This window comes from Microtus pennsylvanicus, chromosome 11 (genome assembly GCF_037038515.1).
Source record: "Microtus pennsylvanicus isolate mMicPen1 chromosome 11, mMicPen1.hap1, whole genome shotgun sequence".
In the NCBI taxonomy this organism is placed as follows: domain Eukaryota; kingdom Metazoa; phylum Chordata; class Mammalia; order Rodentia; family Cricetidae; genus Microtus; species Microtus pennsylvanicus.
In genome coordinates this window covers 94,552,094-94,576,837 of record NC_134589.1, presented here as the reverse complement: position 1 = coordinate 94,576,837, position 24,744 = coordinate 94,552,094, and the positions used below count along the sequence as shown (strand labels likewise).

At 46.9% G+C, this 24,744-nt stretch overlaps 1 protein-coding gene across 6 annotated transcripts in view; it reads right to left on the bottom strand.

Annotated features, from left to right (window-relative positions):
* The window catches only part of Rbfox1 (RNA binding fox-1 homolog 1), a 1,543,972-nt gene extending 1,519,480 nt beyond the window's left edge, over nt 1–24,492 (bottom strand). For 2 of the 6 annotated variants that reach the window (XM_075941990.1, XM_075941985.1), the window contains exon 1: nt 23,563–23,987. The gene's annotated coding sequence lies outside the window, so the exon portion shown is untranslated. Of the gene's footprint in view, nt 1–23,562 lie in introns of all 6 variants that reach the window. The other 4 variants (XM_075941979.1, XM_075941983.1, XM_075941971.1 and 1 more) reach the window with 4 other exon arrangements.
* Nucleotides 24,493–24,744: the final 252 nt, after the last annotated feature.

Genomic DNA, 24,744 nt, shown 5'->3' with positions numbered 1-24,744 from the left:
TGTGTGAGAGGGCACGTGGGTGGCATGGCATGACTGCGGAAGCCAGAGGACAGCTTTCCAGAGCTGGTTCTCCCCAGCATGAGTGAGCTTCCGTGATGAATTCGGGTTACCAGACATGTAGCAAGCATCTACTCACCGAGTCATCTTGCTCCCCCATCTCCTGAAGAGCACTGGACTCGTCCCAGGAGTCTGCCTCACTGAGGTTTATACCAGCTCACCCTAGAGAAAGTGGCAATTGCCAGAAACTGGCAACAAATGCTGGCAAGGAAGTGGGAAAGAAGACCCCTTTTTACTCTTGGTGCACATAAAAACTAGTCCAGCTACAGTGGAAATCACTGTGGAGAGTTCTCAAAAAAAATTAAAAATAGAATTTTCATAAAACCCAGATATTCCACTCCCAGGTAGATACCCAAAGGGCTCTATGTCCTAGCACAGAGATACTTGTTCCTCCATGTTTATTGCTGCTCTAGTCACAATAGCCAGCAAATGGCACAGCCTAGGCGTCCATCAACAGGAAACTGGGTAATAAGAACGTAGCTTGTGTGCCCAGTGGAATCTTATGCAGCTGTAAAGAGAAATGAAGTTATGAAAATTTCAAGGAAATAGATGAATCTAGAAAGTATTTCTACTAAATGAGGTAACCGTGACCTAGAAAGACAAAACCATATCTCCTCTCTTCCCCTTTCCCTCTCCTCTTCTCTTCTACCCTCCCCATCTTTCTCCATCCTTTCTTTCCTTCTATCCCTCTCTATTTCTCTTGTAATGCATTCTTTGATAATTTTACACAATTTGTATTATATTAATCACCTTCCTCAACTCTTCCCAGATCCATTCCTTTCCTACCCACTCTAATCTGTGACCTGTTTTAAACATATCAGGTCCAATTTGCATAATGCCCACTTATTCTTAGATGTGCAGCCTTCACTAGAGTATAGTTGACGGACCACGGGCCAGACACTTAAGAAAACGGATTTCCCTCTTGCAGTTGCTAGCACCCCCCTCCATGCTGTTATTCCGTCTGACTCAAGCTAATGAAAGTCTTCTGCTGCTTTCACAGCCTCTGCACGTTCCTATGCTCAACTGCTTCCCTGTGTCTGGAAAACACAGTTATCCACTACCTCTGGCTCTTACAATCTTTCCACCCGATCTTCAACAATGATCCCTGGCCTTGCGGGGAGGGGAAGTGATATAGATGCTCCATTTAGGGGTGAGCATTCTGCAGTCTCATTCTCTATATCTTGATCAGTTATAGATCTCTATGTAAGTCCATGCAAACAGAAGTTTCTCCATTGAAGGTTGAGAGATGCACCAATCTATGGGTGTAGTGATAACCATTAGGAGTCAGTTTAATACTGTACTCATTTATCAGGGCAATAGTGGGTGGTTTTCCCCTAGGGCCTATGACTTGTTCTCGACCAAGCCACAGGTTCTCGACCCTAATGGTGCCAGGTAGAGGTACCATCTTTTGGAGTGAGCCTTGAATCCAATCAGAAAGTGGTTTGTTTCTCCTATGGCCTTCACGCTACTGTAGTATCAGTGGATGTCTTCCCAGGCTAGTCGTTACATTAGCTCACAAAGTTCACATCTGGGTGAGACCAATACCGACTTTCTCCTCTGGTAGTGTGCCCAGCACCTTCCAGCTCTGTGAAAGCTAGCCATCAGGGATGGGGCTTCCAGATGAGCACCAGTTAGCTTTGTCCATGCAGTATGATTCAAGCCCGTGATGTCTTCAGCATGAGGGGTTAACCATCATGCTCTGGAGGGAAACCAAAAGTAATCACAATGGCCCCTGGTCACTCGAGCCCTGCAGCTGTTTTCTAGGACCCACCACTTCTTCTGGACCCCTCGCTCCCTTTGGGACCTGTGTGTATCATCTATGCCAGGTATGTAAACAATTACAGAAAAAGAGGTCAGGGTGTACATGGGAAGGGATGGGGGAAGAAAAAGATAGGGGGAAATAATAGTATGATAAGCTAATCTCAATTTTTTTCATTTATTTTAGAAAAGAAAGAGATCACAGCAAATTACAAAATTATACAACTGTATCAACACCACTAATATTATGAAATAAAGAAAATTTACTATTTTCACTTTTTCAAAAGTAGGATTTTTTTAATTTTAAATTAATCTCTTTATTTCAGCAAACCTGAAGGTCTGGCTTAATTTGGGCCTCAGATTCTTAAGAATAAAGGAGGGGAGAGAGTCATTAGCAACAGGGGAGCGGACACTGTGATGAGAAAAGGTCATGCAAGAAGGCAGCTGATTCTAAACCATGTTCCAGTGCAGACGCGTCCCTCAATCACTGTTATACCACAGAGCATTCATTCCCCACACCTTAGGAAGAGGTACTTATTCCCATCTAACCAAAAGATAATCTCATACATGTTTAAAAAAAAAGCCTGCTTCCTAGAAAGATAGAAACCTCCCTTGTAAGATACATCAAGTCATACGGATAGTGAAGCATTTGATTTCCCAAAGCGGTCCCAACTAGTTGATAGTGGATATGCTGGGCGTTTGGAAGAGCATCAGGAAGAAGGAACTCGTAGTTAACGTCTACCATGGAAAGGGAAGGTACAGCTTGTGAGCTATTTGGATGCCCAGTGTATCTGAACACCAAAGCAACATGCAAAGCAGCAAACCTCCATCCTTCCTAAGCTGAGCTCTCATGGAGAACTTGATTTTTAAAAGTCTGTTTTTACCAGACAATTTGTCAACTGAGCTTTCAAAGACAAAGTCCAGTTGGGGGTGGGGTACCATTGGGACGGAGCAGAGCGTAAGCGAATGTGGCCCTCAGAGCATACAAGGGCCTCTAGTTGGGTGTCTGGCAAGGCCAGGACGTCTGTTCAATCCTGGAGCAGGGATCCTGTGAGTGTCTCTCATTTGGGACAGGCGCCCTAACATCAGCTACCTCACTTCTCTTCTGATAGCTGTCTCTGCTATCTGTGTGTGTGCTCAGGGCACACTGCTCTGTGTGAGACAGCTGTCTGCAACCGGAACAGCTCCTCCCCAGGCGCCTCAGAGGAAAACACCTGTAGGCATCTGTGGTTATCTCAGTAGAGGAAGGGAGGGCTACTGTCACCTACTGCATAGAAGCTGAGGACACTGCTTGATATCCTATGGGTGTATTAGCTCCCCTTCCCAGCACACATGGATCTGCCCAAGTCAATCCATGCAAGCACATGAAGGTCAAAGGTCTCAGGATCTGCTGCTAAACCACCTCACAACAGGAAGCAGGCCCACGGACTCCCAATGAGATGGTTAGTATTGACTGCCAACTTGACTAGACTTAGAATCACCAAGGGAACAAGCCTAAGGGCAGAGTGGTGAGCAATTTCTAGGTTAGATTAATTGAGGAGGAGGGAAGATCCACCCTGGATGTGGGCATCAACACACCAGTCTGGGGTCCAGCACTGGTAAAACAGAAAGAAAAGAGGTGAGGATCGGCTTTCATTCCCCCTTGTCTCCTGGCTGTGGTGGCAGCAGGACCTCACACTCACGCCACCATAACTTTCTACCACAGTGAACTATTCTCCCAAAGTCTGAGCCAAATGAACCCTTCCTTCATTGACTTGCTTTCCTTGGTAATTTTTGTCATAGCAAGAAGTAACTAAGACATCCAGTATGCACCCTGGCCTGTCTGTCCTATGACCGTCAGCAAAAGCAGGAATTCAGCCCACACCACAGCTGTCAACCAAGGATGTACGTATTATCCTCAGGTATAGGCAGTGCTGCAGAAAGTGATGGCCAAAAGAGCTATTTCAGTCTTAGCAAATCCTTGGACAGGTGGGACATTCGGCACAAAAACAGCAGAGGCCAAAACTAAAGCACGTTCCAACAGGGAATGTGCTCCTGGCAGCCACTCATGGGGACTATCATGACCTATCAGAGCTTAGGAACTCTGAATACTCTTCCCTACCTCATGCGAAGGGCTGGCTTCATCACATGTTAAACTCAGCAAAATTGTATGAAGACATATATCCTGGGCTGCCGCAAGTCACTCCTGGAGAACCCTATGGATGGACTCACATCTCTGGGGAAGTGGGAAGGACCAGGAATGGCTCACAGCCCAGCAAGATGAGATAATGGCATGTTTGGGACAAAGAGCAATCAATCAAATAACAGCATAAACATGTAAAATGGAATACGATATGCCCGTTAACAAAATGGAACTGATAAGGAAGGTTCCTAAAGTAAATCCACGGAGTTAACTCATAAAGAAGCAGAAAGAAGGGCACTCTGCAGAGTTATCTGTGCTGTGTATCTTTCTTTCTTTCTTTCTTTCTTTCTTTCTTTCTTTCTTTCTTTCTTTCTTTCTTTCTTTTTTTGTTTGGTTGCTTGGTTTGGTTTAGTGTTTCAAGACAGGATTTCTCTGTGTAATAGCTCTGGCTGTCCGAGTACTTACTTTGGAGACTAGGCTTGTTGTGTTATGGAGCGGCGGGGCTGGGCTGTGTCCCACCACCCAGCTAGCTTATGCCCAGAATAATTACACGGAAACTGTATTCTTTTAAACACTGCCTGACCCATTAGTTTCAGTTTCTTATTGGCTAGCTTTTACATATTGATCTAACCCATTTCTACTAATCTGTGTAGCCCACAAGCTGGCTTACCAGGAATGATCTTAACCTGCGTCTGACTGGAGTGGGAGAACCATGGCGACTCCTTGACTCAGCTTCTTTCTCCCAGCATTCCATTCTGTTTACTCCGCCTACCTAAGGGTTGGCCTATCAAATGGGTCTAGGCAGTTTCTTTATTAATAAGAAATCACTCCCACATCATTTCCCCTTTTTCTGTTTAAACAAAAAAGAAAGGCTTTAACTTTAACATAGTAAAATTACATATAGCAAAAACAGTTATTAAGCAAGAATTACAGTTACAATATTTATATCTATTTTATCTTTTATCATAACAATGGAAAACTATAATTACCTATCCATTCTTCAACTCCATCAAAGACTCCAGAAGGATATAATATTACCTAAGTAAACAAGAAAATGACAGAGACATCTCGCTGCCTGTACAGTCACCCAAAGTTCCTCTGTACCATTGGGGCATCCATCTTCAGCCTTCAGGCCCATAGTATCCAGCAGACATTTCCATGAAGCAGGCAATTTCAAAGACAGTTCAGTCACTATCTGCTGTGTCCTGCAGAATGTCTCGCAGACTCTTTCATGAATCATGAACCCCAAAAGACCGTGTCACCTTTAGGCAAGTTCAGCAGTCCTCTCTCTGCGGGTTCTCTGTGTCCATTTTATGCAACAGTCCAGGCAAGAGCAGTTTCTTGCCCAAATGGCTATCAAACTCCATAAGGATCCTCTTCGATGCCCATCTTCTTCTTGAAGTACATTGGTGCTACCAGGAGCAGAGTGTCTCATTGTCATGAAAAGTCCTAAGTTATTAAAATATTTTAAATGCCATATTCTGCAGTCTTTGAAAGAAATGAAGAATGCCTATCTGAAATATATTTCTATATATCTAGAAAATCTAACTAACATGACTACAAGCTTGACTATTACTGATGATTATCCATTAACGTATATTTCTTAATTATACATTACATTTTTTAATGAACTACACAATCACAATACCTTAATCAAGATCAGAAATACATATACATATAACAAAATTGACTGTAAAATCCATACCAATGCAAATTATTCATACCTATATCATACCCCCCTTTAAATGTAAAAGAACATTTATAAACAATTTTTGGGAATATGGGCGCAGTTTTTTCTCTCCAAACTGCTTCCTGCTGAATGGGGGCGTCGTTAATTAAGTCTTTCATGGTATAACCTGTGTGCCAGGGTCATCTCAGTTGGCAGTTGAGTGAAGTAATTTTTTGAGGGTGTTACAGCAACCTTTCAGGAGGGCGTGGTCTATCATACCAAATTGGAATAGAAGAAATCCACAGGGTCTGGTCCTCTGTGAAAACAAAAGAAGACCCTTTCCAAAGCATCATATCCTTAGACCCAAATTTTGAAATCGTAATACCCTTATATCCATTCTGGTTTAGCTTGGCAGCCCATGTAATGAAATGTCTCTCTGTACTTAGCTCCTTCACAGTCAAAAATTTTAAAGAAAACACAATGTACATAATCCAGACTTTCTGTGAATTTTCCATTTTTACGTGGCTTATTTTTCTTTATTTCTTTTAATCTCTTAACTATCTGTACTCTGTCTCTTTAAAGACTTTACCTTTTTTTTTAAACCATTAACTTTATTCTCTATATTCTTTTTCTTCTCTCTCTCAAGCCTACGTACATTCATCCAACAGTATGGTCTTTTATGTCTGAATCTGTTTTATTGTGAATCTGTAACATTTTTTTTACTATCCAGGAGCATTTCTTAAAATGTTAAGCAGTTCTTAAAAACTTAAGTTGCACCATGTACAGGTAATACGGTAATAAGGTACAGCCTGTTTCCTGCCCAATCTAAACCTTAACTGCGCTGTTTTTATGGTAATTACGGTAGTTCCTACCTGAGACCAGCACAGTTCAGCATGGCGGAGCTGAGCAGCTCCTGCCTTAGAGCCATTTGGTGCCCCTGAGCCACACACAGTTCCAGGCACACAGCAGTCCACATTGCCATCAACCAAGCCATAGAGCTTTACTCCAAATGCTCCATTCAAAAGCTCTGTCTCCCACAGGGGCCAGACAGAGATCGCAATGGCGGCACAGCCCAGAAAGCGGCGGTTTAAAACTGCAGCTTTTTTCCTGTTGCGGATGCTGAGTCAGGAAATTCTCTCTGCAGCACACCACCCACAAGCCACAAAAGAACTGTGTTAAACTCTCTCTCACCTTTTTAAAGCCCTCTCAGGTTTTTAAGTGGATTTAGGCCACCACGTCTGGGCGCCACTCTGTTGTGTTATGGAGCGGCGGGGCTGGGCTGTGTCCCACCACCCAGCTAGCTTATGCCCAGAATAATTACACGGAAACTGTATTCTTTTAAACACTGCCTGACCCATTAGTTTCAGTTTCTTATTGGCTAGCTTTTACATATTGATCTAACCCATTTCTACTAATCTGTGTAGCCCACAAGCTGGCTTACCAGGAATGATCTTAACCTGCGTCTGACTGGAGTGGGAGAACCATGGCGACTCCTTGACTCAGCTTCTTTCTCCCAGCATTCCATTCTGTTTACTCCGCCTACCTAAGGGTTGGCCTATCAAATGGGTCTAGGCAGTTTCTTTATTAATAAGAAATCACTCCCACATCATAGGCTGGCCTTGAACTCACAAAGATCCACCTGACTCCTGAATGCTAGGATTAAAGACATGTGTACCACTGCCTAGTCTAATTTCAATTTTTTTTGAGACATGGTCTCACTAAGTAGTCCAGGCTGACCTCAAATTCTAGATCAATGGTTATCAACCTGTGCGTCATGGCCCCTTTGGAACTGCCTATCAGACAGATGTTTACATTATGATTCTTAACAGCATCAAAATGAGAGTAATGAAGTAGCAATGAAATCATTTATGGATGAGGATCGCCACAACATGAGGAACTGTGTTAAAGGGTCACAACATGAGGAACTGTGTTAAAGGGTCCCAGCATGAGGAAGGCTGAGAACCACTGTCCTAGACCTTCCTGCCTCAGCCTCTTCCATGCTGGGATCATAAGCAGGCACCACCTGTGTCCTTTGGGGTAACTTTCTGTAAGCGTGGGTCCATGAACACTGTATCTGTGAGATGATCCTTGAGAAGCCTCAGTATTGTCTCTGATGAGTGAAGACAAGGACAAGGGAGGGATGTTGTCCTTTCTTCTTTCTTTCAGTGTTTGTGGGCTGGTCCACTTTAATCTCAACTATTAGATAAACAAAGCAACCCTCTCAAGCACCTCCCAGCACACCGCTCCCTGACTACTTGCACACTTGACATTGGCCCATGCCGTCAAGTCACCCTTGATTAAAGCCAAACAAGCTTGACCTTTGATGAAGTCTGCCCTTCCTAGTGCCTCCTACACTGAAGCTGAGCAGTGCCCAGGCAGAGGCCAACTGAGGCATGCGTCTTACTCTACTCCCAGGAAGAAAGATGGCAAGGGGTCTGCCCAGAGCTCAGGACACTCCTCAAGGCTCCACCTACCCTCCTCCTCTGCTTTGCCTCTCTGCTGTCAAATGCCTGAGCTGGATCCAGGACCATTATTTAGCTTCTAAACAAAGGCTAAGGCAGAATAGAGCAGAAAGGAGGGAACAACATAAGGAGGAAAGAGAAAGCACAGGAGGAAAAGAAAGAAACTTAACCTGAGCTTTCAAATGTGAGGCCAAGAAAAAGTGAGATGGAATTCGGTGACCTCCTAAGATAATTCAAAGGCTTTGCCTGATGCAGTGTGCTCTTCCGGCCCTCCCTCCAATCTGGAGCATGCCATCTTAAAGCCTCTTCATTTACAGCTGAAGGGGGATACAGTAGCATCCTTTGGCTACTGAACATGATGAATATTGCTTTATAAAAGTTAAGAGGGGAAAAAGCTGAGATGGCAAAGCCATACTGACACCTGCTGGCACTCCCTAAAGTTCGCTTTAGAGGAGGGTGGGCCTCCTTGTCCTGCTGTTTCTTGACACACTGAGGCCTGTGTGTGGCCAGCTGGATTAGTAGTCCTCAGCTTGTGCCTGATGGACAAAGGAGGAAAGCACAAGGGCCTCTGAATCTCTGTAGTCAGTCTCTCCTTCCCTCAAACCTCATAAGCCCTTGCTATGCAGATAATGAGTTAAGTCTTGCTAAATACAAGGGCAAATTCTATCCTGGGGGCCATCTTCTGAGGCCAATACTTCTTTCTTTCTTTCTTTCTTTCTTTCTTTCTTTCTTTCTTTCTTTTTTCCTTCCTTCTTTCTTTCTTTCTTTCTTTCTTTCTTTCTTTCTCTCTTTCTTTCTTGTTTGTAGTGCTGGAGATTGAACCCAGGACCTCCTATATGCTAGGTAAGAGCTCTTCCTCTGAGCTACATGCCCAACCATTTTTACTTATTGTTTTGAGACAGTTCATGAAATAGCCCAGGCTGGCCTTGAACTTGTGCTCCTCCTGCCTTGGCTTCCTGAGTGCTGGAGTGACAAAACTGTGATGCCAGGCTTGACCACTGGCTTCTGTTTACCAGAAATTCATGTCTGGACGGACACAGGCGACAGCCCCATCTCTGAGGAAGTCAAGAAAACTACATGCTTTTGTTATCAGGGTCAGCAAGAGAGGATCTGGGGGCCCAGGCCACTGGACAACTGAAGATGTGGGCAAAGAGTGGGAGCTTAAACTTTCCTGTTATGAAGGGCAGATCAGGCACTCTGGTGGTCACGGGCCTTGAAAACAGAGGTCAAAATAAGGCAACCCCACAACATCTCCTGGAGTTCTGTAAATTTCAATGGGACATGAGACCAAATAAAGGCAGTGAAATGGTGGCTGGAGGGAAAGAATACGGTCTGGCTTCCTCACCAAGCAGTGAAGAGTGATGAAGATACGCTTCTAAAGCCTGACCCCTTTGCCTCAGGAGGGAAGGTGTCCCCCAAAACTCAGAGGGATACAAGGGAAATGATTCAGTGTGGATGCAGGGGGCTATCCAGACCTGCACTGGAGACATACCAAAGGGGAAGACTTGGCCACATCAGTCTCTGCTCCAGAGGATGCCATGACCTTCGGTCACCCAGCATGACACTGTCCCTTGTTCCTTTTCCTCAAATAAAGCATAAGTGTGTGTATATGTGTGTGGACATGTGCACAAATATGTATCACATGTGCATGTATATCTGAACATACACATGCAGCCATAGACACAATCATGAATGTACACTTATGTGCTATGCATCTTATGAATGTGTACGCATGTAATCTTTATGTGTGAGGTATCTATGTATGTTGGTACATGTGTGTGCACATATCATCTTCCAAAAAGTACCTGCAATCTTTTGTACAGTAAGGAGTTGCATGTGAAGACCTAGAGGCATAAGTTCCCAGGCATCCTGGCCTCAACTCCATCCCTCATCTGCTGGCAATGCCCAGGCTAGCCTGCTGCCCTTCTCCCCTTCTGCTCTGGGCACAGCTCGGCCCTTCTTTTTGTCTTGGCCTGAGTCTCAATGTGTGCAGGCAGGTCTCCCTCGAGTCCCTGCCCCGACCTTCCTTCCTCTGGTGATTGACTACTCTTTTATGAAAAACCTGCTCTATCTTGAATCCATCACCGCTCTTATCCCCATAGGCACCAATGCACCTGTCCCTTTTCACACGGCTTCCACGGGCCTCTTCTGCTGTACTGTGGGCTTCATGGGGGCAGAGACTATGTGGAGCCCAGGTGACATCCTCCCCCAATACAGCACCTGCCCAGAGCATGGGTTCAAAATATTCACCGAACCCTGGGGAAAAGGCAAAAAAAATGTTGCACACCCCCAAATACCCACATGGTCTAACAATGCTCCAGGTGAAAAAATAAGATCAACGAGGAAGCCTCCCTTCTCTCCAGAGACTCGACATTATATCCCTGCCCTCTTGTTGAAGTCTAAAACGTCCAACACTGGCCTGCGCCCTGTGCTTGGCTTCCCGGTGTGCTGGGCAGTGCTAGATCAAGCCTCCTGACTCCACCCATTCTCAGACCTTGGTGGTGTTTGTTCATTCAGTATTGAACATTCTCAGTTTAGAAACTTACCAAGAGTTTTTGGTATGCTATGCATGTAGTTTGTATGTATTCCTGTGTGTGTGCAGCTGTGTGAATGTGGAGGTCAGAGACTGATGGTGGGTGCCCCCTTTAATGCGTCTCCACCTTACTTTTGAGATAGGGTCTGTCACTATAAACCAGGAGCTTGGTAATTAGGCTAAACCTGCTGGCTGATGCACCCTAGGCATCCTCCTGCTTCTGCCTCCCCGTTGTTGGGGTTACATATATGCACCATTGTGCCAGGTTTTGTTTTTGTGGATGCTGTGTATTTGAACTTGGGTCCTTGACTGAACTATCTCCCCACCTTACAGAGATTTTTTTAAAAAAGGAAATACAGTAAAATGAATTTCAATAAAGATGAGAACTAAACTGAAATAAGGGAAAGGAGGCCAAATGGAGCTGGCATTGAGATGAACACATAAAACCTGTGCCACTAGACCCTATGCAATGTAGAGATGGGACTGTAGTTTAGCAGGAGCTTCCTGGCAGGCTTTGTGAAAAGAGAACATGGTAGCTCTTACATTCAGAGTATCTGATACAAACACTATCAAGAATTTTATTAAAAAAAATCTTCCTGCTCTTGAGAGCAGGGCTCAGGCAACAATGGCCTCAGAAGTATCGCCACAGCACATAAGAGCAGGAAGCACGCATCCCTAGGAACCTAACTCTCCTTCGAGTCCCGATTTCTCTCCAATAACATTCTGTCTTAGCTTCCTCTGTGTGTGACATTTGGCTCTAGCACTTCCCACAGGTGACTGAATGACCTGGGCTCTGACCACGGACATATGTGATATCTACCTTTGAAACCTTTAGGGTGACATGCCTTTCTTCTATAGTCCTCATCATGACTAACAACTTTACCATGCGAAGCACATGTTTCTCATTATTCTCCCAGAGGTGAATACAAGTTCACACAGACTTACATGCTTCAGATGGGAAATGAAGGGTGGTCACTTCCTCAAATGACCACAGATATGCTAACTGCCCCCGGAGTGCCACAAAAGAGAGACATGGACCAGGAGCCAATCTAGCAGCTGCCTGGCCTCCCTCACTGTCTGGGAACACCCTGAGGGCATCTGCTTTTGGAGTGGTAGGCAAATTCATCCATCTATAAAAGAAAGCAAAAGGAAGGCTCAGAGAGTTACTGTAACTTTCACAAGGTCACACAGCCGCGGAGTGGCAGAATCTGCACTCTGTTGGGTCTGCTTGGCTCCAAAGCCTTTATCCTCCCCCATCTCTCTTTCTAGTCACTCTTTCTGCTCTCTTGAAGCTTTTCCAAGTCCAAAATAACTCCATTAGCCCAGGTCAATGTGCCAACACCTTTGAAAGCAAGGGCTTTGGTCTTCCACTCCAATCTGCCTAGTGTCCCTGAACTTCTGTAGAAGCCCAAACCCTCTGGCAGAGCCTCATGGTTTGGGGTTTGGTTTCCTGAGAGTCTCACCATGTGACTCAGGCTAGCATGGAACTCACTGTGTAGCTCAGGCCAGTCTGGCCTCGGGCTCAGTCCTCCACTGCCCTCCTGTCTCAGCTGCCTGAGCTCTGGGATTACAGCTGTGCTCCGCCAGGCAGACCTCACTGGGCACATGTTCTCCACAAGAGATGCCAGGAATGTCATGGAATCAGCACGGCCTGTGCACCGTGTTTACCATCCCTCCGGGAAGGGCTGTGAGGCCCTTTCCCTTGGTGGTCAGCCTTCGCACCCACAGCAGCCTGAGCCAGGCCCGGTTCCTGATGACCTCAAAGTGTAAAGCCATGGTTGCGGTGAGCCAAGCATGCCTCGGAGCCTCTGAAATACCCTAGAACTCAGGCAAAGGCCCTGGAATCATGAAGGGGACTGCCCAGAGCAGAACAGCCTCCCACCCAGTTCTGCCAGGGCTGGCACTGCTGAGTCAGCTCCTTCCACACCCTGCTGTCACGTTTTCATAACGAGTCTAATAAACGAGCATTTCTCTCTGCTGATCAATCAGAGCCATGCATATGGCTGCTGTCAGCATCCTCAGCAGGCAGAGCTCCTTGGTGAGATCCAGGCTGTCGGCTCCTTCCTTGGGCATCTGCAGCAATGCTGGGCTCTTCCCCTTCACCCTCAATCCATCAACACCGTTACAAGCAAGAAGAATGTAAGCATCGGGTCTGGACCTGAGATGCTGTGGAGAGAAGCAGTCAGATTCCCGTAGGAACTTCAACCTTCAGAAGCCCATCCTGACCAAAGGAGGGGTAAGGAACTAGGGGAAGCACCATGGTTCTGGTCTGTGAACCACTGCCCTGCCCAGTCTCCTCCCTCAAGGAGAGCAGCTCTTGAAGGGTTGAATCATTAAGAATATTGCCATGAGTTTGAGTGTAGCTTATGCTACCTAGCAAGATCCCGTTTCAAAAGGAAAAAAAGAAAAAAGATTTGTAATAAATAAATAAATTAAAAAAAAAGACAGAACTGTACCAGATGGGCAAAGCTGACCTCAAATTTGCAGCACCCTGTCTCAGTCTCCTGAGAACTGGGATTACAGACATGTGGTAGCATGACCAGCTCTAGATACCTATCACAGCCACCTTGTAAACTTCCAACATCTTTATCCACAGTTACGTCACACTTCCTGGAACACACAAAAATTCAATAAATGTCTGAAGAACTGAAAAAAAAAGAACTGGTCAAAGGCTCCTTTGGGGCTTAGGAGATGGCTCAGGAGTAAGCGTGCTTGCAGTACAAGCCCGAGAGCAGTTGGAATCACTAACACCATGTCAAAAGCTAGGAATGACCACACGTACTTAGAATCCCAGCACTGTGGAAGACAGAGGCAGGAGGGTCACTGGGGCTTCCTGGCTGACAGCCGAGCTTTAGTTCAGTGAGAGACCCTATCTCAAGGAAGTATGGCAGAGACTAATAGGGTAGAATGTCCAAGATTCTCCTATGGCCTCTATGTGAGTGCACAGACACTCACGTGCACACTTCTCGCATGCACACGTGCGCACACACACACACCACATGTGCACATAGACCTAAGTACACAGCACACACATACACAACTCCCTTGACATTCTGGAGTGAAAGGAGCCCCAACAGAGAATTGCTAGGGTTCTGATAATGACACAGCCACCGCTGAGATTAAGAGATTAAGTTGTTTTGTTTTGTTTTGTTTTGTTTTTATCAACAACCCCTATTCTGGAATTCACAGGAAAGAGGCACAGACGTTAACTTAGAGCAAGACAGACTCAGAAAGAGAGAGGTGAGCGTTGCTAAATCCCTGCATATGTGTCCCGTGTTTCTTTGAGCAGCCAGAAGAAACGCAGACACAGCGGGTGTGGGTGGTGAGACAACCCGGAGTAGGCAGCTGTGTGTACTCGCCACAGTCCGTGGTCAGCCAAGCAGTGCCAGCCTCAAGCATGTGATGACCAGCTACTGCCACAGACAGCCTGCCCTGGACATCACAGTCAGCATGGACGCCGTGCAGGATGCTGCAGTGAATGGGATCACGGCCGTGCTTCCCCCGGGTGATGACGATGCTCTTAGCCTGGCTTTCCAGAGCGAGCAGAACCAAGAAGCAAGACTGCTTTTAGTTAGGGTTTATATTGCTACCACGAAATACAATGACCAAAACAACTTGGGAAGGAGAGGGTTTATTTGGTTTACACTTCCACAGCACGGTTCATCATCAGAGGAACAGTGGTTCCTTGGGTCAGGCCAGCGACTCAAACATGGCAGGAAACTGGAGGCAGGAGCTGATGCAGAGGCCACAGCCGGAAGCTGTTTACTGGCTTGCAACCTATGGCTTGCTCAGCCTGCTTTATTATAGGAACAAGGACCAGCAGCCCAGGGATGGTACCACCCACAGTGGGTTGAGCCCTCCCTCCCCCATCAATCATTAATTAAGAAAATGCCCTACAGGCTTGCCGACAGCCCGATCTTACACAGGCTTTTTCTTAATTGAAGTTTCCTCCTTTCAGATGATCTTAGCTTGTGTCAGTTTGACATAAACTAGCCAACTTAATTGACTCCTTGTCAGCCTGACACACAAACACATCATCGTTAAGCCACAACCCTCCCTTTCTTGTTCATCCCCGGAGAACATGTTAATATCAATATCACAATATAAAACATTTTGCAACTTAAAAAAAGTCTGTGGTCTTTATGAATTCAAAAACTTTAATATTCAGTCTTTTTTAAAATTCAAAGTCTCTTTTAAAACCTGAAATCTTTTTAAAAATTCAGTCTCTCAACCGTGGGCTCCTATAAAATCAAAATTAAATACATCCTTACTTCAAGAGGGAAGAGCAGTGGCCCAGTGACAATCTGAACAAAGCAAAACCAAGCTCCAACACTATAAATAACTCAATGTCCATAACCTGGGGTCCACTCATAATCTTCTGGGCTCCTCTTCTGGGCTCAGCCATGACATTCTTGGGTCAGTTCTCCAGCTCTGCCCTCTGCAGCACACACAACATGTCTTCTAGACTCCACTCCACAGCTTCTTCTCTTTTCAGTGGTCATCCCATGATGCTGACATCTGCAAACCTGCTGGGGTCCCTCGCTGCAACTGGGCTGCACTTGCAGCAATAGCCCCTCTTGGGCTCTCTTCATGGTCTCCAGCCAAGGCTGAGCTACTCACTATGACCCTTTCATGCCTTCAAAACCAGTGAGACTTGGTGATACTCACATTACCAAGTTCGGCTGCCAGCATAAGGTACAACCTTGGCCAATTCAGAATACCACTTCTGTGTGGTGACCCTGAAGAAACACTTCCCAGAAGGCTTCACTTCAGAGATGCTGGTTTCTTCTTAACCACTGCTAATTTCTTAGCTCCAGCTGAACTGCATCAATTGTCCCGATAGCACAACAGTTTCACTTCAGTGGTGCTGGCCTCTTGTTAATCACGGCTGACTCTTTATCCCCAGCTGAGAAGAATGACAGACTCTTAGTTCAAGACATCAATGGTCCTGATAGAGTCTAAACTTCACTCTGGAACTTCACAAGCCAGGCCTTCATCTTCTGCACTGCTTTCAACATTCTTATCTTCCAAGCTCCTACAGGACACCTCACTGAGTTCTCAACACTCAATGGCTTTTCTAGCTCAAAGTTCCAGAGTCTTTATATAATCCTCCCAAATACATGGCCAGGTCTGTCACAGCAATACCCCTCTTCTGGTACCAACCATCTTGGTTAGAGTTTCTATTGCTGTGTCGAAACACCATTGCCAAAGTAATTTGGGGAAGAAAGGGTTAATTCAGCTTGCACATTCTATATCACTGTTCATCATGAAGAAAGTCAGGAACTCAAACAAGGCAGGAAACTGGATGCAGAGGCCATAGAGCGGCACTGCTTGCTGGTTTGCTCTCTGTAGCTTGCTCAGTCTACATTCTTATAGAAAACCCAGGACCACCAGCCCAGGGATGGCATCAGACACTAATTAAGAAAATGCCCTACAGGCTGATTTTATGGAAGCATTTTTATTTCAGTTGAGGTTTTCTTCTCCTCTCAGATAACTCTAGCTTGTGTCAAGTTGACATAAAACTAGCCAACACAACCACTGCACGACATAACTCCTACCGCACTTCAGGCTTAAAATACAGCAAAAGAATCTGTGAACGGATATCACCATAAGCCTCAAACTCATGAACATGCAGCCCAGTTGCTCCAGCAGGTAATTGTGAGCAAATTGCTTAAAGCCCACTTGCAATTCACTGTCAATCTCCAAAAGAGGAATTCAAAAATGAATCTTGGGGATTCAAAGAATAACCTTGGGGCTATGGAGGTGGTTCATTGGTAAAATGCTTGCTTCCGGGGCATTAAGACTTGATTTTGAGGCTTAAATGCCATGCAAAAATTAGCCATGCATGGTAGCATACCTTTGATCCCAATCCTGGAAAGGCATAGGTAGGAGGATTGCTGGGGTTTATTGGCCAGTCTAACAGAACCTGCAAGTTTCAGTGACAGGCCTTGACTCAAAAAGCAAACAATGCAACAAAATGTGGTGGATGGCACCTGAGGAACGGAAGAGTATTCTTTAGCATTCACACACATGTGCGCGTGCACACACACACACACACACACACACACACACGGGAGGGGAAAAGAAGGGAGAAAGGGAAGTAAGGAGGGAAGTGAAGAATGAATTAAACTTCAAAGTGGACTAGAAGCACCAGGCAATTTGCAAGATGCCAGGGACACAGAAAGGTCTGGCCAAGTATGTGCTGAGTCCCCTGGAGTTTACAAACAGATAAGAGGAAGTATAGAAGGGACCACCACTCAGGAGCTCATAGGATGCCTGCAGTGAGAAAGAATCCCCGCAGGGAGCCAGGAAGAGTGGGGCCAGAGCCTTCAAAAGGAGTAGGGAGGCAAATTGTTGGGCAGTGGAGGCAACTCTGTGTGTCAGAAACCCGCTAAAATGCCGTACAATGGTGTAGGTAGTGTGCTCAGCACAGCCTGTACTGTGTGGGAAGCATCTGGTGCAGGGACCTTTTGTTCCCCTCATTGCATAGGTAGTGACAGACATGGAGCCCAAGGCTGTGGATAGGTTGGGAGTCAAGCGAGGGTGAGTTGATTGCTCGCAGGTCGAAACCCCACAGCAAAGTATATTCTACCTTCTAGAGGCAGTGAACAGTGTTATCTGCACTCAGGGCTCTCTCCAGAGGAACCACTACCTGTTTCAGTGAACATGCACCATCCTGCCCACACCAAACAGTGAGTCAGACGGGTTCTGGACTCTGCAAGAGCCTACAAAAGCAGTGGATGAGGAGCCTAGAACCATGGACCACTATTCTCAGCGAACTTATGCAGGGATGTCAAGAAAGGACTTGTATGTTCGGTGGACTGGCATTACCTGGTTTAAGAGAGGACTTCAAGGAAGAACAGCTAAGCAGTAGAATGCAAACTTCCAAGCCCAGGGTTTCCTCTCCCAAACGGTAAACAATACTGGGAAATGGACTTCTTTTTTCCTACAAACTGAGACATACAGACAGGTTGACTAGAGAGTTGATATACAGATGAGTAGACAGATGATAGATATATAGTTAGGTTGATAGGTAGTGATCATAGAACAATAGACAGATAATAGATGATTGACAGGTGGATAGATGATAGATGGATAGATAGATAGATAGATAGATAGATAGATAGATAGATAGATAGATAGATAGATAGATAGATGATAGATAGTTTTGTCTATATTTTTCATTTGGGGTCATAACCAAGTATCTCACACATGCTAGGCAAGTTCTCCACTGCTAAGCTACCCGGGAATATTAAGCCCTGTTCTCTCTTCTTTGATGAAAGACTATAAAACCGCTAAAAGAGGGGAAATAATGCATTCTAGGTTCTTGAATGTTGCAGGCTTGTCTCTCCAAATGCTAATAATACACGGAGGGACCAAATATACCCATAGGATAAGATAAGGCCTAGAGCATAAATCAAGACAGACAGGATCTACAAATCATGTGGCAGTTTCCCAGGTTGCCCAATCCATTCATAAGTAATGGTTTTCCTCCTCATGAAGATTTCTGGGAGACTCCACTACTGTGTTATGTAGACTCCTCAGTAGGGCCTGGATAAGTGTAGTGATTTAAATGAGAATGTTCCCCATTCTCTTGGACATTTGAACACGTGGTCTCCAGATGGAGGCACCATTTAGGAGATGTGGTCTTACTGGAGGAAGTACGTCACAAGTGGGAGGGGTGAGTTTCAAGAGCTCAAAGCCTCACCCTACTTCTAGCATGCTCTGTCTGCTTCTTACTGTTCAGGAACTGAGATCTCAGCTTCCTGCTCCGGCCACCATGAGTGATGCCTGCTACCACATTTCCCTGCCATGTTGGCTCTCTCTCCTCTGGGACTATAAGCCCACATAAACACTTTCTCCCTTAACTTCCCTGGTCATCGTGTTTTATCACAGAAGCATAAAAGTAACTGATACAGTGAATCAAGTTCCTTCACCAGACCCTGTGTTCCTCCATCAGAATCCACTTCTTTCATCAGAACCCATGTTCGTCCATCTGACCCAGCGTTCCTTCATCAGACCCCGCGTTCCTTCAGAACCCATGTTCGTCCATCTGACCCAGCGTTCCTTCATCAGACCCCGTGTTCCTTCAGAACCCATGTTTGTCCATCAGACCCCACGCGTTCTGTCACCAGACCCCTGGGCCTTGGCACCTGTTCTCCAAGCCCCTATCACACTGCTACACTGTAACTTTTGTAACCTCTGTCATTATCCTGACAAAAGTGGGTATCTCCATCTTCTATGTATTGTCTGGCTTGCAATCCTGCTCCTAGCTGTTGGAAAGCCCCCAGCCCCCAGCATCTTGTGTGAAATGACCAGTGACAAGCCAGCTGGAGCAACAACAGATGTGAAATACGAAGTAGTTGTCTTTCCTGTGACCTCATATGTCATTATCAGTGCAACACCCCAGGCCTTCAGCCTAGTCTGTGCTCAGCACTGACGTTATCTTACCATACTGGGTCCCCTTGCTCTGAGGATCCATCACTGATTAATCCTTTAATTAAATTTTCATGTGTATGTGCCTTGGGGCAGTATTTTAAATAATGAAGGTAGACACTGGAGAAAACATTGTGGCTCCTTTAAACATCCCCACACTAGAGGGTAAACATCTCTGTGGCAAATTCCTGGATGAGTCTCAGCGAGCCACTGAGTCCATATTAATTTAGGAACATGCTTGTTGCATGATCCCCATGTCAGGCACAGGCAGCACAAGTTACCCAGTGACCTTTGTAGCAAGATTTTCAGATTTTCATAGTCTCATGCCAGTGGGAAATTGCTGTGTCCCCAGAGTGTGTTCTCTGTCAAATACAGTCTCCCTCTTGGAACGCGCTCATTCCTGAACCCAGGAGCTTAAAGGGTGTAAGCAAAATGGTGGAGTTTGGAAAGGAGAAATGCCAGACATAAGTGCAATGTTTTGGACATAAGTCCAGACCCATGTTTTGAGGTACAAAACTAAAGATCAGAAAGGATTTTAATAAAAACACGATGTATTTGTTTGCTTTTATTTTCTCTTATTATTTTTTAAGATACCTGTATTCTAATGAGAGAGAGAGAGAGAGAGAGAGAGAGAGAGAGAGAGAGAGAGAGAGATAAAGATTTGGATATGTGAGGAAGTGGGGAAATCTGGAAGGAGTCAGGGGACAGAAACTAGTCAGAATATGCTATATGAAGACAAATCTATTTTTAATTAAAAGGCAAATGAAAACCCTAAATAAAGAAATGGAAGAGAGCAATCAAAAATGGAAAGACTTCCATATTCACTATGTAGCCCAGGCTGACTCAAAATCCCAGCCCTTCTCAGCATTTGCAGTGCCCACTGTAGCTGTCCTCCACCATGCTGAACTCAGTACTTTCAATATGACCAAATGCATAGAAATTTGTGTGATTAAGTTCATCAAATTAGTAAAAAAAAAAAAACACCTAATGGCCTGAGCCTATTTAAAAAACTGAAAAGGAGACATCAGTGAGAAAGTAGAGACAGCATGTGATCAGACCTTAGAGGAAAAAATACACACACACGCACACACACAAAGAGACACACATGATGCACACACACATACACACATGCTCACACATGTGCACACACGCATGCGCACACAAGACAAACACCACACACATGACACACAGACACATGCTCACACATGTGCACACATGCTCACGCACACACACGCACAGACACATATGCACACACAGAGACACAAACACACGAGCGTGTGCATGCTCATGAGCGCTCACACACACTATGTGGGACTATCACCAAGCTGGATAGGACAGATGAGTGTCAGGGGCACAGTGTCCTCAAAGCTTGGTCTAGGGTAGAAAACTCTGGAGGTACAGCGTGATTGGTAAAGACAGGATGAGCAAAGGAAATAGATCATGCTTTACCAAGACATCACTCAAATTGTTGGTTGATGAATCACTGTCCCCAGACCTCAACAGGCATCTTCCTGCTACCTGCTCCCTGCTCCATATAAGGCATCTCCAGACAGATGGATTCTGAAGTCATTCCGGGATCTGGTCAGACTTCCTGCATGTGACATGGAGACAGACCTGGTGGCTCACGTAGGGTGTGTGTTCCTAATGCCTCTTGTTAGCCATGTTTGTCTTGAGGTGAAATATACTGGGAACGGGCATCTTGCAGTTGGCATTATGTGCAGTGCTCTGAAAATTCTATGAAGGAGGGGCTCCAGACACAGGTCTGCAGCTCTGCGGTAGAGCATTGGCCTGGCTTAGAGACCACCAATGAGTGACTAGAAGCATGGTTCAGTACTAAAGCACCTGTTTGGAATCCACCAATGAGGGACTGTGGGTGTGTCTCAGTGTCTGGCCTTTCTAGAATCCTCTAGTAAGAGGCTAGAGGTGTGGCCTCTTCCTAGAAGCCTTCACTGAGTGACTAGGGTCATGGCTCAGGGATCCAGCAGTTGCATAACATGTATGCTGAAAGCCTGGATTCCATTCCCAAACAAGGGGTGGGGAGGAAAAAAACCCTGTAAACCCTATTATGTGTTCATACTACAATAAAGTAAGATACTTCAATCTGAACACTTTGGTTGCTTAGGGTACCTTCTCCTACATTCCTCCTTTTGGAGGATGAGGGATGGCCATAATTGTGTTGTTGCAATTAGATAATGCTACACAACCCTGTATTCCAGGGCGTGAGTCAGAAGATATGTGCTGCAGAAAGCCACCTCTAACATTCTTTAATTCCTGGCTTTTCAAAATATTCCCTGTACCAGAGAAGTAAGTTTCCAATTAAAGAGGGTTTACAAAAACACAGGGCTTCCATCCCAGGAGGCAGAGATGATAACAGCCTTCTATCTGATGAGACAAAGGCTTATGTGCCACAGAACCTGACTTTAGGTCTAGGTACCTTGGAAGCCATAGGTCAAAACCAACCACCAACCACGCCGCCGACAGGAGAGAGCTGGCCCCAATCAGAATAGAGAAAGGAGAGGTCAGGGCAGAGGTAGGCCTGGAGAGCTTGGGCAACCCTCCCAGGAAACACCTCTTGCAATTTGCCTGAGTTGGTTACATATGTATGTTTAGAAGGAAGAAGATGTACATACAAGAAGCTAGTGGACTTCTAGAACTCACTGAACATGACGAGGCTTGAAAGGGAAAGCAGTTTAGTTGAAAAAAATAAAAAGAAAGGGAAATGTCTAAAATTCAGGCACTTACCGCACTAGGTCCCAGTCTAGGTATTTCTTGTTGTTATTCAGTTCCCACCTAATGACAGAGCCACCACTGAAGCTCCCATTGTACAGGCGAATCAACACAGCCAGAGGTTAAAGAACTTGCCCAAGGTCACACAGTTGTCAGGGAAACAGAGCCAGGAGTGCTGTGCTCTTCTGGGCCTGCCACCACATCCCAGTCTCTAGACCCCAGACGTTGTTGGCTCCCTTTCCATCTCAACCCAGCAGACATCACATAAACTAACTTAGTGAAGATCCACGGAGCTCTCGTGGATCAGCTATTCCAGAGATCAACACAGAGCTGGGCTTGCAGTCTCAGTGTGGGTCTGTACAGTGCTTCCCGCACCTCTGCCCTTGAGCGGTGCCCAGGCTCTTACTTCTGAATAAAAATTAAAAACCAAAACAAAAATCTTGGACCAAAATAAATCTGCTAGTGGCTCCAGCCAGGCTTCTGTGGTCACTTAAAAATTGAAGAGGCTTGGCCTCTTTTATCTTATTTTTCTCCCTTTCCCCCCCTCTTTTGATAATAAAGACAAAGAGCCTGGGGAGGGTAGACCAAGTAGGACAGGGGTGCAGGAGGACCTGCAGTGGGTGGTCCTCTCTGAACTCGTCAGGGCAAGGCCAGGTTGGTTCCTTGCGAGGGATTTCAAAGTAAAAACTACTATAATTATAAAGAGCGATCCATGACACCTCTCCCATTTCCAAGCTCAAATGAGAAAACCCTTAGTTGGGAGACTGTTTCATATTGCCTGATGAAGACTTCTAAACTGGGTAGAAGCCAGACCCAAGCCCCCTTCATCACTCTGGGGCAGGCAGGCACGCAGGCACGCCCTGGACTGGAGCTTGCAGGGACATCAGGAGCCTCCTGGTGTAGGCTCTGACAGAGGAGATGACCAGTGGCTCTAGGGTGGACTGCGCACTGGTGTCTTCCCCTCCCTCAGCCGTCAGGCAGACATCTTCTGGGTGCTGTGAGACACCTGGTTTCTGAAGCTGGGACCTTGGAGGCTCCAGGAGCTTCTTGGCCAGGTGGCCCACTGGGTGAGCTCAGCCAGCTCTGCCTTTGCATTCATCTCCATGGAACTGAGAGACTGGCCAAGACTGGTAGGACCCCCCTGCCTACTCTCCAAGGCACACTGAGATCTTAGTTCTCCCTCCCCCCACGAGGCACCCAAGGAACCAGGGGGCATGACCAGAGTTCCCAGCTCCAAGGTTTTCATGCTGATCTCTTCTTCTGGGGTCCAAGGCGGCGGGACATTGACCTGGCAATAAACACAGCTGTCCTCCCTCACCCAATGTGCTCTTCCCCGCTCCTCATCGGTGGTTTTGCCCTTCCAAAGAGCCTCCCAGTCACCAAAGTGCCTCCTCCCTCTGCGAGATTGGGAGTCAGCAGAGAACCAGAAAGGTACGCCCAGTGCCCCAGGTAGTCGACCCAGAAGATTGACCCAAAGTGCACAGGCAGGATACTGCCCCTGGGAAGCGCTGGGAGGACAGATGGGGCATCCTGGAAGCTTGGGAGGAACGCTCTTGGGCAAAGAAGGACATGAAGGGAGAAGAGACAATGTGCGGGGTGGGGGGCTCAAGGTCGGGGGCCCCTGCAAGAACTGGCCAAGAGATCGCTCCTCTTGCCCTGCAGAAAGTTCCTGATCCAACACACCCAGAGTCGCGCTGGGAGACCAGCTTTGGTGGAACCTCGATTTTCCTTTCCTGGGACCCTTTGGGTTGGGTCCTGATTAGGGAGCGCAGAAGCGGGCGACTCTGCCTGGACTTACCTAGAACTCCTCGGGAGCCCGACAGTTGTCGCCTCCTCCTGGATTCAGGACCCCCTGATTCCTCAGTGCTCTATGCACCCCACAGCCACGTTCAGCATTCGCCAGAGGCAACGAACTGTGATGCTGGATTCTCTCACACAAGCTGGCCGCAACTTCAGGGCAGGTCAGCCGCGCCCTGTATCTGGGCGCGGCGAAGGTCCGGATCACCCCTAAGGGGCCCTGATGGCCGAGGCCACCCGGTCTGGAGCGCGGGGTTCTCGGGATCTGGAGATGCGCACGGTCCTCTCAGATCTGCCCTGAGCAGGGAGGACGCTCAGAGTTGTCGGCTCCGGACGCCGGGGCGGGGCGCGCGGCTGTCCCCTCCAGATGCAAGCTGCGCGACTCGCTGGTGGCTTCTCGGGTCCGCGAGGCGCACGCGTGGGTCCTGAAGCTGGCACAGCGCCCCCACTCTTCAGCGGGTGCAGCCGGGTCTGGCGCGATGCGAAGAGGGAGGAATTCCCCCACGGCTCTGAGTTCGGGCTCCCCTCCCCTCTACCCCGCACGGACCCCTATCTGTGGTAGCAGCCGCAGCGACTGACACTTCTGGGCTCCAGATGGAGGAGGGTGGCGGCGGCTGGGCTTGCTAGGGGAACTAGAAAGGAGGTGACCTTCAAACCCCGCGCTCCAGGAGGCCTGGAGGAGGGGACCGGGTGACGCTGATTTGGGGAGCAGCAGGCATGCACCGGTGGCCCGCGGGAGTTCTAGCAAGCGGGGTCAGAGGGAAGCGAAGAAGAGCACAACCAACAAAATCCAGATTAGAAAATAAACAAAGGAGAATGAGGGAGAGCGCGAGATAATGTGTGAGTGAGAGTGTGTGTGTGTGTGTGTGTGTGTGTGTGTGTGTGTGTGTGTGTGTGTGTGTTCGCGCGCGCGAGTGCGCGCGCGACAGGCAGCGAGCAGCCGGGCTGGCGAGCCAAAAATAATCCCGAGCACCAGGGAGCGCCCCCTCCCCCTTCCCTCCCCGGCGTCGCCGCGGTCACGGTCACGCGTGCAGCATTGGGTTCCAGCAGCCACTCTGGGCAAGGGATTCAGAGCCCCCAGGCTCTTCCTAAAGCGCACAAGAGATGAAAGTTGCCTTCCAGAGGTCTTCAGGGTGATGCCCCTGCTTGCCTCTTCCCAAAGTGGATTTGCTCATTCAGCACC